Source organism: Pteropus medius, unplaced genomic scaffold (genome assembly GCF_902729225.1).
Source record: "Pteropus medius unplaced genomic scaffold, Ma_sr-lr_union100, whole genome shotgun sequence".
Taxonomy (NCBI): domain Eukaryota; kingdom Metazoa; phylum Chordata; class Mammalia; order Chiroptera; family Pteropodidae; genus Pteropus; species Pteropus medius.
Window position 1 is genome coordinate 1,662,837 of NW_024353790.1, and position 16,182 is coordinate 1,679,018.

A 16,182-nucleotide genomic window follows, 5' to 3' on the forward strand; every position below is an offset into this window, starting at 1 on the left:
ACAGCCCAGTCAACCCGAAAAGTATGAATCATGCAATTTTCATTTCCTGTTCAGGAAGGGAAGAGAAAGAATTTCAGACGCCTCCGAGGCGGGAGAAGCCAGTTCAAAAGAAAGCCTGTCCCAAGTTAGAACTCTGAAAGTTCTTGCTCATTAAGACACTGGCATGAGTTCTATGGTGCTCGTAAACGTTAGAGCTATGCCTCAGCTACATTATGAGTCAGGTGGGTGTTCTTTTATTAGCCCAAGATCATAATCACCATTTATCATATTTTTATGGAGTTGCCATCCACTCATTCATTTAAATATTGCAGTGCCTTTTATGTATTTGGGATGTGACACCAAACAAAACATGCAAAAGACTCCTGTTTGAACAAAGAAATCTGACTGTGAACAGGGTAAGAGCTGAATTTAAAGAACTGTTTTTAGTAGGTATTTTAATTGCGTGGTGGTTATACGGGAAAGTGTCCTTATCAGTTAGAAGTGCATATTAAAGTAGTTACGGGTTAAATAACATAATACTTGGATTTGCTTTTAATTTCCAAGTGGAGGAGGGAGTGCCGAGTGAGGAAACAGATAAAACAAAATTGGCAAAATGTTTACAATTGTTGAATCTGGTAGATGGGCACACGGGGTGCGGTGGGGCGGGGGGCAGCTCATCATACTGTTTTCTTTGCTTCTATTTATTTGGAAATTTCCTTAATCAGAAGATGAATTTCTCCCTTCATGGAGCTTAAAAAGAGAAAAAATATGAACGTGTGTTGTGTCGATCAGACAGATATGCGTTATGCAGGACAATAAGGCAGGGAAGGGAGGCGGGCAAAGCACAGAGGGGTGGATGAATATAATATTTCCACGTGTGTGAAGTATTTATTTATTATTATTTTATACATATAAATTAAGAGGACCCGAGCTGATAATCTGCATTAGCGTAAGGCACGAATACACAGGAAGCTGAAAAAAATGGCAATTAAGGGACACCCGGTTTTCTGAGAAACAAGACGGAAATTTGAGTTTTGCGAAAGATGTGAGTTTTAAAGAAGTGTCAACGAAAATAATAGCTGACATTTACCCAACTTCTCTATATGAAAGAACTAGGTTTGGCAAGCATGTCAAAGAATGAACGATTGGGTTTGATCCTCATCATACGCCCAGAAACTGGTACTGGTACTCATCTCTCAGATGCTGGCCCTCAGCTTAGGGAATCTAGACAGCTTGCCCAAGCTCACACGAACTCTAAGTGGTGGAACCTGGTTTGAAGCAGGCAGTCCAGCTCCCGAATCTGAACCTATTAACCGTCATGCTCATCTCTCCTATTGTGCTGAATAAGCTGCCCTTGGATAAAGGAAGGGTAAAAGGATAAATATCAAGCAGCGAGTTGGTATTTCCTGAGTGTCTGCCACACACGAGATGCCGTTGGGTGCTGTGGGGACCATTGAGGAATGAGGCGGAGCCTGAGGGAGCAACCTGAGAGGAACGGAGGGCCCTTATGGGAACAGCCCAAGAACGAGCCTTTCTGGGCAGGACGGTGCTAGAGAGCACACAAGGCAGGCAAGGGGCCCAGGGGGACTCCCTGAGGAAGCTTCTTCAGAAGCCCGGGAGTATGAGGGCAGGAATAGGGGAAGGTGGGGTTCCCACAACTTCTACTTCTACATACCCACGACCCCTCCCCCACACACATGCAGCACCTCAGGCTGTTGATCGTCTTCTAGAATGTGGTGGAACAATCTCAGACAAGCAGAACTTACCTCACTTAGAGGCAAGAAATGGCAACTAGTGAGCTAATGCTGATTTATTAAAAAAATGTTTAAGCTTCCCTCTGGGCTGGGTACTGTTCTAAAACAGCAGGAATACAGTGTGAACGACACAAGGTCTCTCTTATCAGGAAGAACAAACAGATACGAAACAAATGTTTCCTTTGTTGGGTGTTGATAAATGCTATACGTAGAAAAACTGCTTGAACAGGGAAATTTGACTATGAACAGGGTAAGAGTTGAATTTAAGGAACCTTTTTAAAAATACAAAGAAGTCGGATGAGAAGGATGCAGCTTGCAAGGCTGGGGGTTCTTCTCTAATGAAGCATGATGCGGAAGACGTCTCTGATGAGGACACTGGAGCAGGCGACTGCAAGAGGTGAGACAGAAAGGCTTTAATATCTAAGGAAGAATGTTCCCGGCAGAAGTAATGAAAACACTTTGAGCCTGGAGCTTGTTCCTGTACTTGGGAACTGCGAAGGGGCCAGTGAGCCCAGCAAGAGTGAGCAGTGGGGAGGAGCAGATGCGATCAGAAAAAGAGCAGAGCAGAGCAGAGCAGGGGCCATACTGGGGAGGGTCTCAGGGGCTGTTCCCTAGGCTTGCTTTTGACTGGAAGCGAGATAGGAAACTATTAGAGGAGTCTGAATCTACTGACATATGAACAAGATCACTTTGGCTGCTGTGTAGAAAAGAGACAGTAGTGGGCATAGGTCTAAGCGAGGAGATCAGTTAGAGATCCAGTGTACTAATCTAGGGAGAGAAGGCAGTGGACTGGACCAAGCGGGACTGGTGAAAGCTGAGGCGTGGTAGGATGCTGCATGTTTTGGGTAGAGCCCCCAGGGTTTGCCTGTGGGTTGGACGTGAAGTATGAGATGGGGAATGTGACCAAGGTGACGCTAAAAGCTCTCTCACTGGGACTTCTATCTCTACCTTAAGTTCTACCATTGACCTTTCCTTTGGGTTCAGCCATTAGAAGGGGCCTCTATGAAAATGCATCCACTGGTCAGATGTGTGTCCTAGATAAAGCCATCAGTGCTGGCTCAGCAGCCATTGTACTTGTCTCGGCAAGAGACAGTGTCTAAAAGGGTGGAGAGGGAGCATGAATAAGGGAACATGGACTGAGAACTATTTAGGAAGTTATTGCTAACTGATTGGACAAGGCAGGAAAGGGAAGCAAAGTGGCTTGCTGTGACCAGTGAATTGTGGTGCTATTTACTAAGAATTGGATAAGGAGGGAAAAAACAACCACCCTAGGAAGTTAGAGGTAGGTCTGGAAATAGAGATTATGAGTCCAGTTCTGGGTGGATGACTTTGAATCAACTGTGAGAAAGCCAATAGATAAATTCCAGAAGGCATGTGAATGAGTGGGAGGCTCGGACGAGCCCGCTACAGTTTTCCTCCTGATTTATTTTGACACAATAGGACTATTTGAGCTGGAAAATTTAAGTCAGACTATTCTAGAAGGAATTTCATTTCATTATTTTCTGATAGGCATAGTAACTAAAACTAGGCTACCAGAATCCACTTCTTTTTAACATGACGGGATCCTTAATAAAATAAACTAAATTTACAAAAAACCTCAACACTGCACAATGGAGTTTGCCTATATTCATTTTTTTCTTTTTTTTCCAGTAAGAGTGCTAAATTCCAACTAGGAGAATAACAAATATAGACTTTTTAAACTTTTTACATTTCTAGGCTCTAAGTTGGTAAACTAGAATTAAGGTTTTCACGCAAACCCACACACTAGCATTGAACATGAGACTTCTCAATTCTACTCTAGAGTAGAAATAGAGAATTGGACCAAACTTCAAGTCAGACAATTGATTCAAGGGCAGCTGTATGGCCATGACCATGCCCTTCATTGGGAACACAGGATGCATACGGCATAATCTCTATGCTCCAGGTCTGAGGTGCCCTCCCGTGCATCCGAGGGCATGTTTCTAGGTTGGAGTGAGGCTGATATCTTGCCTGGAAATGTAAAGCAGTCACTCAACTGACTTGGAACATTAGAAAGATTTCTTAGGATGCGGGGGGTGGTGGGGCTGGGAGAATGGCGTGAAGGGTTAAAGAAGTACAAATTAGTAGTCGATAGTTGGTCATGGGGATGGGGAGCACGGCATAGGGAATGCAGTTAGCATTAATATGATGGCTAGGCGGAGGGCCAGGGGAGGGAGGGAGCAATTGGGGAGATCGTTTTATAAACTATATAGATGTCTAACCAATGTACTGTATACTTGAAATTAATTTAAATCAATAAATTTTTTTTAAAAGAAAGGTTTCTTACCACTACGATTTCTCTGAGAGTTGTTTCTATTCCAGAATAAACACCGTTAAGTTTCCAAGTGCACTTTAAACCAGTGATGGACCTAAATATTCATAAGCATCGCATTTACTGCAGACCCATATGACTTTCAAACCAGTAGCTCCTGGACTCCCGTTACAGACAACTGTTGAATGAAAACACTTTGCTAAGGAAACCCTTAGGAAGGGCTAACGCAGAGGACCTTTGGCGGCCCCTGTGCATGTCCTTCCATTTCCTCCTCTTTCCTTTTCTTGTTCTCTTTTTTCTCCTCTCCTTCCTCCTCTTCCTCTTCTTCCTCTTTTCTAAAATATTTAGGTACCTACTCAGAATGTCCTTTCTTCAACTAACTTGAAAACTTGAGATTTTTGCCTAGATTTCGTAACACTTATTTCAACTAATAGAAGAAAAAATTATTCTGTTCACCCGCTGGCCCTCAGGAGCTCACAGTCGAGTGAGGGAAGGCAGACAACTAAATAGTTATGAAAAATGCCACATCCTAAGGGTTAGAAATGAGGAAACGAGGCCACCAAGGAGCTGGAAGGAAGGCGTCCTTAGCTCTGAGGGGGCCCGTGGGGAGGCAAGCTTATCCATCACGGCTCACAGAGAGCATCGCCCGTGGCCAAGTGCTCCCTTGAACTTCACTTAGGGGAGCCGAAGGAGAGAGGGCAATGGAAGTGGAAGATGGAGACTGGTAAGCAGGTAGGACGGAGGAGAGAAAGGTGGCCACGCTCCTTCCTAATTCCATCAACCCCTTTTCCTTGAGCTGCATCACCTTGGCTGACGGTCGGTCCAGTGCTGAACCAACCCACTTCTCACCACCTTCGCTACCACCACCACAGCTTCCCAGCCGCTCTACCTGAGTGACAACCAGGGATGCATCAGACAGGTCACTCTCCAGCTTCGAACCCAACAGTGGCTCTGCATGGCACTGATAAGCCATGATCAAGGCCTTTGATGTTAGAAACCCCTACACAATCCTGGCCCTGCCCACCTCTCCAACTTACTCTCCCACTTACTGCTGCTGACACACAGAGGCTGCCTTTCTTTCTCTAGAACTCTCGCAGTTTATGTCTCTCATGAGACCTCCATACATTTTTTTTTTCCCTCTCAGGGTCACTTTTTAATGATTTAAACTTTGGCTCAACGCTACCTCTCCTATGAGCCTTTCCGACCACCCAGGCAAACAGAGTGCCCCCCCCCACCCCAACCCGTTTCCCCGTTTTCTTTAAAGCACTCATTACATAGAGCTTCCCCGCTCCCCTTCACTCCATTTCTGGTCTGTTTTGTTCATCGCTGTATCCCTGGCATTCAGGAAAATTTATTTGTTGAATACACGAATTCTAATCTGAATTCCCAAGTGTAAAGAACATTACACTCTACTACAGTAAAACAAACAAAAAAAATCTGTTCCTTTCCCCTCTCTCTTACCATCGACTTTCGCCTAAGGAAACTGAAGGCTGTTCTACTACCTAGATTGCTTTTCCCGGTGTTTTCATGTTCGTTTATTGTTCTCATGTTGGTTTATTGTCCCAGCCATCCAGTATCAGGGATTAAAACTTAAGTGTGACAGCCAGTAAAGATAATAAAAGAGCCACTATTTGTCAAGGGCTTATTATTTACTAGGCACTATACGCGCATTATGCATTTAAACCCATAATATCTTTATTACATGGTTTTATCCGCAAGTAATTCCCAAATGACATATATAGACTGCTTAATTCCATACTATTCTTACATTTCGACTCTGAGCTTTCAAACCTTAGAAAAACAAATTTATCTCTTCCATGCATACCATTTTCCCGCTAATTAATGTCACAGAAACAATATTCGAACCAGTACTACAATAAATAAGCAAGGAAAGCAAGAATTATTAGCTTTGATTGCTACAGCTGTTATGCATATTGAAGTATTAAATAAGAATTTTCTCAATCAAGAGTATGGTATACATTTCTGAACATTTGCAAAGTATGTTTTCTACCTCTATTAATATATCCAAAACCAAGGGTTTATTTATTTATTTATTAATATGTATATTTTTTGTTATTTATGCCTACAGCATCTGGTCTTCCTAGGTGGTCTCCCATCCAAGTACTAAACAGGCTCGACGTGCTTAGCTTCCAAGATCAGACATCAGGCTTGTTCAGGGCGGCATGGCCGTAGACCATGGACTGTGGCTCCACTGGGGCGCGAACCCAGGACCTTCTGCATGTAAAACAGACGTGCTCATCACTACACTATGGAACCAAGACCCCAAGGGGCTTTTTAGAATCATTATTGCTAGCTATTACGTCTTTAGCTACACAGGAATGGATTCTCTTCATATATATGAGAAGTTAACAACAAATACCTGCTAACTCCCTATTGTTTGGAAATTTCTTAAACTATCGTATTAGATTAGGCAGCATTGCATCTTGATAAGGTGGACCATAAAGCTACTCAGGGGTATTCTGAATCTTGAAAAGCACTGCCATTATCGCAACACAACATTTAGAACTTCATAATATTTGCTCTTATATCAGGATAAGCTATAAAAAGAAGGACAAAAAAATATATATATATATATGAGTGCTTCATAATAATGACACTTTTTTGGAAGTCATCTGGATCCTAAATTGCTAAAGGTAATATTTCATTATGATAGGGTACACCCGTGAGCCACAAGGTTCCACGTGCCACAGAAACATTATTTTCACATTATTTTCTTTGTGATTCTAGTTTCAAGATCAGATCTCATTTACTATTGTGATTAAATAGCATTCCTTAGAGTTTAATCTAAACAACTGTTAAAGAAGGGAAAAATAAGCATGTACGTTACATAGACAGCGAAGAAAAATGGAAAAAAGCCAAGACCACCAAGAATTTCCTCCATGACTATATTCCAACAGCTTCCATATATTTCCCCAAACACTTTCCTAGACAGAACTGATCCAGGCCAGCTCATCCGGGCGCTCATTTCCCATGGGTCCCCTGCCCATCTCATCATCCTTACAGCCCCACCTTCATTATTCCCTAGCAAGTAGCTAACTCTCTAAAAACTCTAATCTAGGATGAGGAAGGCAAGATGTAAGGGAAGGTGTTTCTTTTAAAAAGTCTACGTCACCTCTGACATGCTCCTCCTCTCCCACCCACTCTGTATTCCTATATTCCTGATTTTGACTTTTATGCTTCATACGTCACGTATTTAATTAATTGAAATTTTCAAATATTCAGTGAGACACCCGATCATTTAAACTGTAGACTGTTTCAGACCAGCTCTCACATACTCCTCTGAGGCAGCTGTAATGCCCTAGCAAAACACAGATGCTTTAATAACAGGTTTACATGGTTAAAGGGAGCAAACACAGGATCATATATTTACGCCCCAGATTACAGTTTTTCCTCTCCCGGAGCACATCAGAGAGGCACAGATGTTAATGTTTGAGGACTGTCTGTAATCACACAGCCACTGGAAGCTGAATTCTGAGATGGTCTGGGACCAGCCCCTCCACCCCTTCCTTGTGGCCTCCCATCTTCCCCCTCCCCCCTCCACAACAACCCGCAGGTCGGAGGCACCCTCAGTCATCATAAGGCTGGACTCTGGTAAATATGCACCCCCAGAATGCCTACAAATGGCCTTTCCTTTGCATCTACTGGTTTCCAAAGACTTGGATTTCAGCTGAAGTTGGTGTTGGTTCTGGAGACCTCCTAAAACATGAAGGCTTCAGTCACATGAGAAGGTGGAGAAGGAAGAAGGTGGCTCTGGAAGGGAGAAGGTGTGCATTTTGCTTCCTCCTTGGCCAAGCGCTGACCGACCCCTGCTGCAGTAATTGTTCAAAAATGATAACTTTTCTTCACTCCAGAGCCATTTACTGAGAGCCTACTCTGCCTAGAATGATGTCTGATGCTGTCCTAGGCAAGCAGTGAGCATGAGACATGGTTTCCATAGAGATGCAATCAGCAAGGTGGGAGAATCGGGGTGATGGATGGGCCTGTATGTCTTTGTCTAAGATATACAGGGAGAGAACTTTGCTCCTCGGACTTCAGTCCAGTTGGGAGAGGGTGGGATGAGCTGAAAAGTGGCCCCAAAGGAGCAGGCTTGCAGAGGAGTTAAGAAGGGCATGTTCACCACGTGTGGAGGGCCAGCATGCTTACGTGGTGGAATGTTGAAATTAAAATCAAACACAATTAATTACAGCTAGAAATAGCTATGTATTGTCAATATTCCCATCGAGTCAACCAGAAACTGAGGAGTTAAAAGAATCTCGGACAGAATGAGGGAGCTGGAGGACAGACAACAGGCTCCAAACTGGGTGCAGAAAAAGATCTTGAGGAGGATTCAGTGTTAGAGGGTGGTCAGAAAACAAAGACTTAAGGGGAATTTTACTCTCTAAACAGGAAGGAGGGTGGGAAAATATTGGAGGAGGACACCGCCTGGAGTGTGAAAATCCAGAGGCTTGCCAGAGGAGGGAAGGGGGTTGGCTCTTAATGGAGCCCCTCCGTTTCGTTGTCAGGAAGGACCTACGTGATCGTGATCGGAGGGGTGATAGTCCCCTTAGGACATTGGGAGAGTATTTATGTTAATTAAATCTTGAAAACAAAGGCAGTGAGCTGGGAGCGAATGCCTTCATTGCCCTTCGGAAGGCTTTTATGTGCATTAAGGATTCTCACGTCTCTGTAGACAGCTGCTTGAAGGAATTGCCGGCTGCAAGAGCTGCTCAGCCTGCCTCCTGCCCAAGTCTGTGCAGGTCAGTTTCACTTAAACGGGATTCACTAACACGCTTTGTCCTTGCAAATGACTAAAGTGAATGTTTTAAACTTTTTAAAACACATCAGATCACAAGTGTCTTACAAGACTTTCATTTACTATATTATTATTTTAGTCTTTGCCAGGTCCAAGTCTACCTTCCACAGCTAAGAAACAGAAAAGTAAGAATAATTTATTCAATGGATATTTATTGAGCACAAATATCAATGCATTTTACTGATGCTAAGAAACACTTTTTTTCTCAGAACTTATAGATGCATCTTATAAGAGGTGGTGTCAATGTGATTGACAGCATCTTTTCTTACTGGTACATTTTTAAACTGGCATATTTCAAAAGTATCTTAGATTTGATGAAACAGGAACTCATCAATACCATTAAAGTCTGAGTTCAAAGGTTGCCTTCTCTGGGAGGCGTCTGGGAGCTCCAGTCTAAGGTGGCCTATCCATCACCCTGATTCTCCCACCTTGCTGATCGTATCTCTATGGAAACCATGTCTCATGCTCACTGCTTGGCCTAGGACAGCATCGGGCACCATTCTAGGCAGAGCAGGCTTTCAATAAATGGCTCTGGAGTGAAGAAAAGTTATCATTTATTGAGCAATTACTACATGTCAGATTCTGAACTAAATGCTTTACAGAGGAAAATCTCATTCATTCCTAGCATCTTTAAAGATGGGGGAACCTGGAACAGGTAAGTGGAGAAAAGCTAGGATGAGACCTCAGTGCAGCCTGACTTCAAAGCCAGACACATATGTACCGTGTTATACTGTGTATCACATACAAGCCCTGGAGAGTTCTCTGCTAGATTCTGCGACTGGTCCAAAGATATACAGCAAAATCCCTGAGGCTACAGAGAGAAATAAAGCTCTTCCCCAACCCCTGAAATGTAGGATTTATCTACCGGATCACCACATTCCTCTTTCTAAGTGCTTCATGTATATGGTCCTGTGTTAATATAGAGGTAGAGTTGCCTACATCTCTGTCCACTACGATGGGGAGAGGCTCTAAGGAAGAGATGGAGATTTAAAGGGATTGCTGTATCTAATAGACTTCTAACCCCAGTGTAAAGAGACAATAAAGAGGAACAGCTGGGGAAAAAAAATGACAGAGGAAATTTGATTATAAGTCAGTCTCTACAGAATCAGCTTATATAGAGCCTATGAAATTTGTCATTTTGGAGGCTATCACAAATATAGAATATATAATTTAGGATAGAACTGGACAAATCCAGTCTGCAGCCTGTTTTATATGCCTTGTGAGTAAAGATTGTTGTTTGCATTTTTAAAAGGTTATAAACAAACGCCCTCCCCCCGGCACCGTCCAATCAAAGAATATATGAGAGAGATACATGAACCACAAAGCCTAAAATACTTACTATCTGGCTCTTTACAGGAAAAGGTTTACCACCCCCTGATCTAGCACTTCTCAGCCTCCTCCTTCATCTTAAGTGACATTCAGACACACGTCACTTAAGTCGGTGCTCAATGTGACTTGATCTATTATCGTTTTAATAATTAGAGCTGATTTCATGGTAGGATGATTTATTGATCTAGTAATTCCTCTTATGAGAATTCTAAAGTTTTAGCTATTATTAGACTCATACCTATTTTAACTTCGTCTAAGATTTTAAAAAGATGTCCTTCTTACACTTAAGGGCTTGCTAACTTTTGGCCAAATGCTGGTGATAAGTGGCTTCTGCAGACTCCGAAGCACCCTGGTTATTAAAGCTTACCAAAACAGCTTTCTTAATTAAAGAGTCGTGAAAACCCTGACTCCTCCCATCAGGTTAGTACCTCGAGTGGGCGTAGCTAGAATCTTTGAAAAATGTAGCCTAACATTAACGCTCCTCAAGTAGCTTTTCCTCGAAGATGATACAGGAAGGGCAAAAGAAGAGAGAGGGCTGTGAATTTTCGGTTCCGTGAATCCAGCATGCTTTCACTTTTCATCAAACGCTAAATCAATATTTATCAAAAGAAGATGTTTAGGTTTAGAAATTTTTACTTGGCTTGCATCTCATTGAAAAAACATATTTTTGGTAACCTTGTGCATACAGATCGAAAGATACTCAAACATGAAAACTCTTCTAGATACAGTGTATAGTCATTTCCCAGCCACTGGGGTGGGGATCACCCAGGCTTCCCTGAAGCTGTCTGCAGCATCTGGATAGCCTGTGGCTCAGTTATTCTGCAGCAAACCTGGGCCCCCTCACTGGGAGGCTTAGGCTATATTTCTATCATCTCTGCTAAAGCATCTGTTGCTTTTCATCAGCACAAGCAATATAAAGCAGAACATGTAGTCATCTCCTAATTACTTGAAAGCTGGCTCTGCAGCGAATTCTGCTTGGCACAGACGCCCCTGGCTCTGAATGCCCGAATGGTTTGGGGTCAGTTTTTCATTTTCAAAGCAAGGTTGATACAGGCTGTGGTAAAACATTAGTATCTGAGATGCTTGCCACATGCAAGTACTAGGTTGCCTAGGGTGTCTGTCTAGAAAATGTTTCCATTCCCATACCTGCTTGAATACACGAGTATTTTGCCTTAGAAACCACGTTTTTCCTAAGTCAGAAAAGACAGTAATTTTTTCCCTCAAAGAGTGAACGATTACATTTAATTAAAATTATGCCTCTATGCTCCCATCATTTCTAGGTAGTGCAGGTCAAGGAAAATAGAAGTGAACCAGAGTTTAATCATCGCTCTGCCAATGTAAACTCCAGCAAAATCACTCATTTCTGAGACTTGTTTATCAATCATCTTTAAAGCATACAATGTGTCAAACTACAGATTATTTCATTAATCATCATCAGCATGACTCCAGAGGGAAAGGCCATTATTTCCTAAATTACAGAGGAAGAAATGAGCAAAGGTGAGATAATCCGGAGAGAGTAATCAACTATGATTGTTACATTTTCCTGATTATAAAATAATCTATGTCTAAACAATTTCCTTAGAGAGGTCAAGGTCTCAGTGCTAATGAGCTGTAGAGGCAAACTTCAAACACAGGTCGGCTACTTCCAGAACACTTCATCTTAACCACTAGTACTTTCCTAAATCTTTAAGATGTAGGGGCTGGATCATCCAAGATTTGGTCCAGTCCTCCATGCTAGCTTCAATATTCCATGGATCTAATCATCCCTGCAGGAGGATTAAAAGAGGGCAATTCTTTGAAAGACTAACCACCAGCAATGAAAGTGGACAGCAGCCATTAAGAATCAGAGTATAGATCCAGGAATTGCTTTTAGTTTACTAAGGGCTCAAAAGATACAGCACTAAGGAAGCATTTCCGGTATTTATATGTCCGACCACAAACCATTCAATCTTAATTAAATCACTTAATTCATCGCTTCACAGGAGGAGAATAGTACTGGTTATTCTTGGGTATTATTGTCACTTCCTATTGGTTTGTTAAAAGTGCTCAGTTAACCTCATTGAAGTACAGTCTGAATCTCTCATGGAAATATTTAAGCTTATATTTGGTAACAATCACCCCTTATAAAGGCACTAAAGGAAAAGTGATGCCCACAGGAAAAATGGAGAGGAGCAGGAAATGTAATCAAGGAAAAGCAGGATTAGGGCATGGGTCCGACAGCCAGAGAACTGTTTCTCACCATTCTTTGCCCTTCAGCAAGGTTTCAGAGAGGGGCTACAGGAGGGAAAAGGTTGTCCATGACCTTGTCCGGGATGAAGTCAGTGAGGTGGCAGACCTCTGGGGAAAAAACATTTCTTCGGGTGGTTTGGTGGCTTAGACATGGGGCTTCAACTAGCACAAGAAGTAAAGTGAGGAATGGTGAAGTGAGAGGGTCATATATCAAACCATCACGTTTGTATCTAAGTCTTAAACACTGTAGACCAAATAAAAACTACGGGGTGGGGTGGTGGGGCGCTGTGAGGAGTGAGCATGAAGCTTCAGGAACTACTGGTTCACATCAATCACTTTCTGAGGGAGGCAGCCAAGGCCACCTGAGCCGGAGGAGCTTGCTGGGGTCTCACCTGGCAGAGCCCAAGTTACAATGGAGTTTTCTTACTCCCCGACGATATGGGCTTGTAAATGTTTTAATCAAAGCCCAAGGTCTATAAACTCTTTAAAAGTATAGAAACTGAGAAGTCGGAAGATGCAGATTTTAACACTCGATAACTATTTTTATAGCATTACACGACCTATCCGGGCCTGGAATTCTGTTGGGTGACAAATCGGACCCAGAGTCAACATTCTGGCCGCCTCCTGGTTTAAATAGGAAACACAAGGTAGTTCTGTGTCCAATCTGTCGGAAAACCCCCAACTCTCCCTCTGAGATCGACAGTGTCTTTTGTGTCACCGGCTGGAAACGGCCTCCCAAGGGACTCACACTCAGCGATTTTAAAAATATGTGCAGTAGCCATCGCCACCTGAGGGCGGTACGAAGGGAGCGCTAGGAACCAGGACTTAACGAAAGACCGGCTCTGCAAACAAGACTCCACCGGCGCATATGCAAAAAATGTCACCCGCCTCGTTGTTTCCAATGAATGGAATGAAATTTAACAGCATAACGACTTTTCCCGATTAGAGCCTCCCATCCTTAGACTTCTGGTTTAAGAACCAGAATCAAGAGAGGACACAAAGAGGCGAGCTGCCCGCGTCACCCGCAGACCCCCGACCGTCCTCCGGGGCCAGAGAGGTCAGCAAAGTCCCAGAGGAGACCAGGTGTTACCTGTTACCCCCGTGACCGACGAGACGCCAGCTTACGCCCCGCATCCCTTCCCCCCAGGCATATCTGCGGAGCCGGGGCACCAAGGCCGTTCCACAAAGGCGGGACCCTCCAGCCCCGCGCGCCCCCGCCCTGGCCTCGGCCTCGGCCTCCGCCGGGGTTCACCGCTGCCGGGGGCCAGGCGCCGGGGCGCGCGGGGCTTGGGGAGTCAGCCTCGGGTGGCTGGAGGTCAGGTCCCGTTCGGGGACTGTCCCGTTGGAGTGGTGGGGCTGGGTTTTGCAGCACTCAGGGGTGCACGCAGAAGCCCCGTGGCTGCGGGAGGAGGGCGCGAGCGCGGGACCCCCAGGTCGAGGCTGCGCGGGGGCCTGGGGGCCGGGTCGCCCGCTCCAGGCGGCGGCGAGCAGCGGGGACCCCGGGTCCCCGCGGCGGCAGCGCCTCCCGACACCGTCTGCCCCCGCGCGGGAGGCAGCGCCCAGGGGAGAGGGGCCCCGGCCCCGTGCCGCCCGCCTCCACCTGCGGACCTGGGACGCCGGGCAGCGGGTGCCTGGGTCCCCTTCCCATTCCTCGGGGCTCCCGGGGAGCGGTCCCGCCCCTGGAAAAGCACCCCGGGTGCGAAGGCCAAGCCAGCTCTTACCCAGGGAGGGGCGGCCGCGCCGCTGGGGCCGCGTTCGCAGGTCGGGCGGGCGAGCGGCGGCCGCGCGGCGAGGCTCCGGCGCCTGCACCGCAGCTCCGGCTCCGACTTCCTCCTCCTCGGGCTCGGCCCCGCCGTCCGGCCGCGCTCCCCGGGTCGGCCGCGCCCCGGCCCGCCCCTCTCGGCCGCGAGCTGCGGGCTCCGCCGGCTGCCAGCAGCGGGTCCCCCAGTCCCGCCTCCCCTCGGTCCTGGGGCGAGGAAGGTGGGGAGGAGGCAGAGGGGGAGAGAGAGAAAGAGAAAGAGATTAAGCACTTGGACTTGTCTCTGGAGCGTTGCCAAGGAGAGCAGTCAAATTACAGCCCCTGGAAAGTTTAAAAAAAAAAAAATCTGCTACTGTTTCTGCAAACACATCACTTTTCTTCATTTTCCTGGATCCTCAGGGTTTTTTTTTTTTAAAATAATACCAAAATAATTCTTTTTAAAGTTAACATTCTAGTATTACACATGAAGCTCTAGGGTAATAATAACAAAAAAAAAAAAAAAAAGGGGGGGGGCTCACTGTTTTTTCAACTCATTACCCTAATCACCTCAGTTAATGTATCGAATAACCTTTGCTTAGAGAAAGTAAAAGTGAAAAAAAAAGAGGCAAAGAAGACTAACCTTTGTAACAGCCAGATGGATGTTTAAAGGCACCGCTCTGTGTTAAAATTATGACTTCAGTCATAAGGTGCCTATAAGATGACGGTCAAAGGCATGTGCAGTGATTCTTAACACCTGTCTCCCTTCAAAGTCCGACATACCTATCAGGTTTGCTTGCTGACTCCATTGGGTTCTGTCATTTGTACGAATGCACTCTTCCATTACTTGTTCACAGACTTCCAGCTTTACCAGCTCTAGCTGTGTGGCCCCGAGGGAGTTTTTTCACCTGCCTGTGCCTCAGTACCTTCATCCGTAAAATGGGGAGAATGATGATAGTGAAGTTGCTGTGTGTGATTTTAATACGATAATGCAGAGGAAAGGCCTCCCAGACGGGCTGGCACATAATAAAGCCTGCATAAATGTTCGCTATTGATGTCGTTGAGTTCCTTTCTTTTATCTGCTTTTAGGCGTGTACATGGTAATGGAAATTATAATAAGGATTTGAAACAAAATAAGGTTTTGTGCCATAGGGCCACACAGCGGCACAGTTCTTCCCCTACAACGTGCAGTTTATGTTTCGTTTTACAATTGAGTCTCCACAACTGACTTGTATTATTTAAAACTCTGAAGCTGGGTTATGCTTGGAATACATTTAACACGGATGATTTGTAAAGCAGACATTTGCCATCTTCAAAGCAAAGTTTCGGTCGGTTTTGCAATCACCTTGTGAGACCCACAGCACAGGTGCTAGTTTCCTTTCACGGACAGGAAACTGAGGCCCAGGAGGCTTCATCAGACTCTTTCCAGTACCTAGAGCTCACACAAAACCATGACTGTCACTCCATCTCTCTATGTTGTTATTTGTAATCGAAGTCAGTAGAACACCTCACACATGTCCAGCACATTTTGGTCTCTTTCAAGCCTGTGAGCTGGGTGCTGGGCCTCGCTGGACACTCAGAAGACGTAAGGTTCAAAGAAACTGACTGATGAATGTGTCTGTGTCTGACAAATGGGGGTTGGGGACAATTCGAGGAGGAAGGGAAACTAGAGTTTCCTGATGCCTTGCAAAATGCTCTCTCTGCTACTCTACTCCCTGGCCCCACGTAATCACGCATTTCTTAACACGGATGACTTAGAGTGAAACCATGTGATCTGATCGCCAGCTGTAGACTCTGCCACTTACGAGCTGCTCACCTTAAGCAGATAACAATTCCGAACTCCGGTTCGTTATCTATAGAATGGTTATTATAGTCCCTGTCCAGCCCCCTTCACTTCATCTCAGTTTATTAATGAGGTGGGAGGTGGGAAGTGGAAACAGGAATGGAAAATTTATTTTGTGGACACCAAGTGCCAACCTGCACTGTCATTCCTGATTCCCAAATAAATGCGCTCTGCCCTTCTGATCATGAGACAGTGATCTTGAAATCACCT

General features: G+C 44.9%; 1 protein-coding gene across 1 annotated transcript in view; it reads right to left on the reverse strand.

Annotated features, from left to right (window-relative positions):
• Window positions 1-14,207, reverse strand: part of PLEKHG1 (pleckstrin homology and RhoGEF domain containing G1) — a 203,936-nt gene extending 189,729 nt beyond the window's left edge. Inside the window, exon 1 of the mRNA XM_039851337.1 lies at window positions 14,116-14,207. The gene's annotated coding sequence lies outside the window, so the exon portion shown is untranslated. The remainder of the gene's footprint in view (window positions 1-14,115) is intronic.
• Window positions 14,208-16,182: the final 1,975 nt, after the last annotated feature.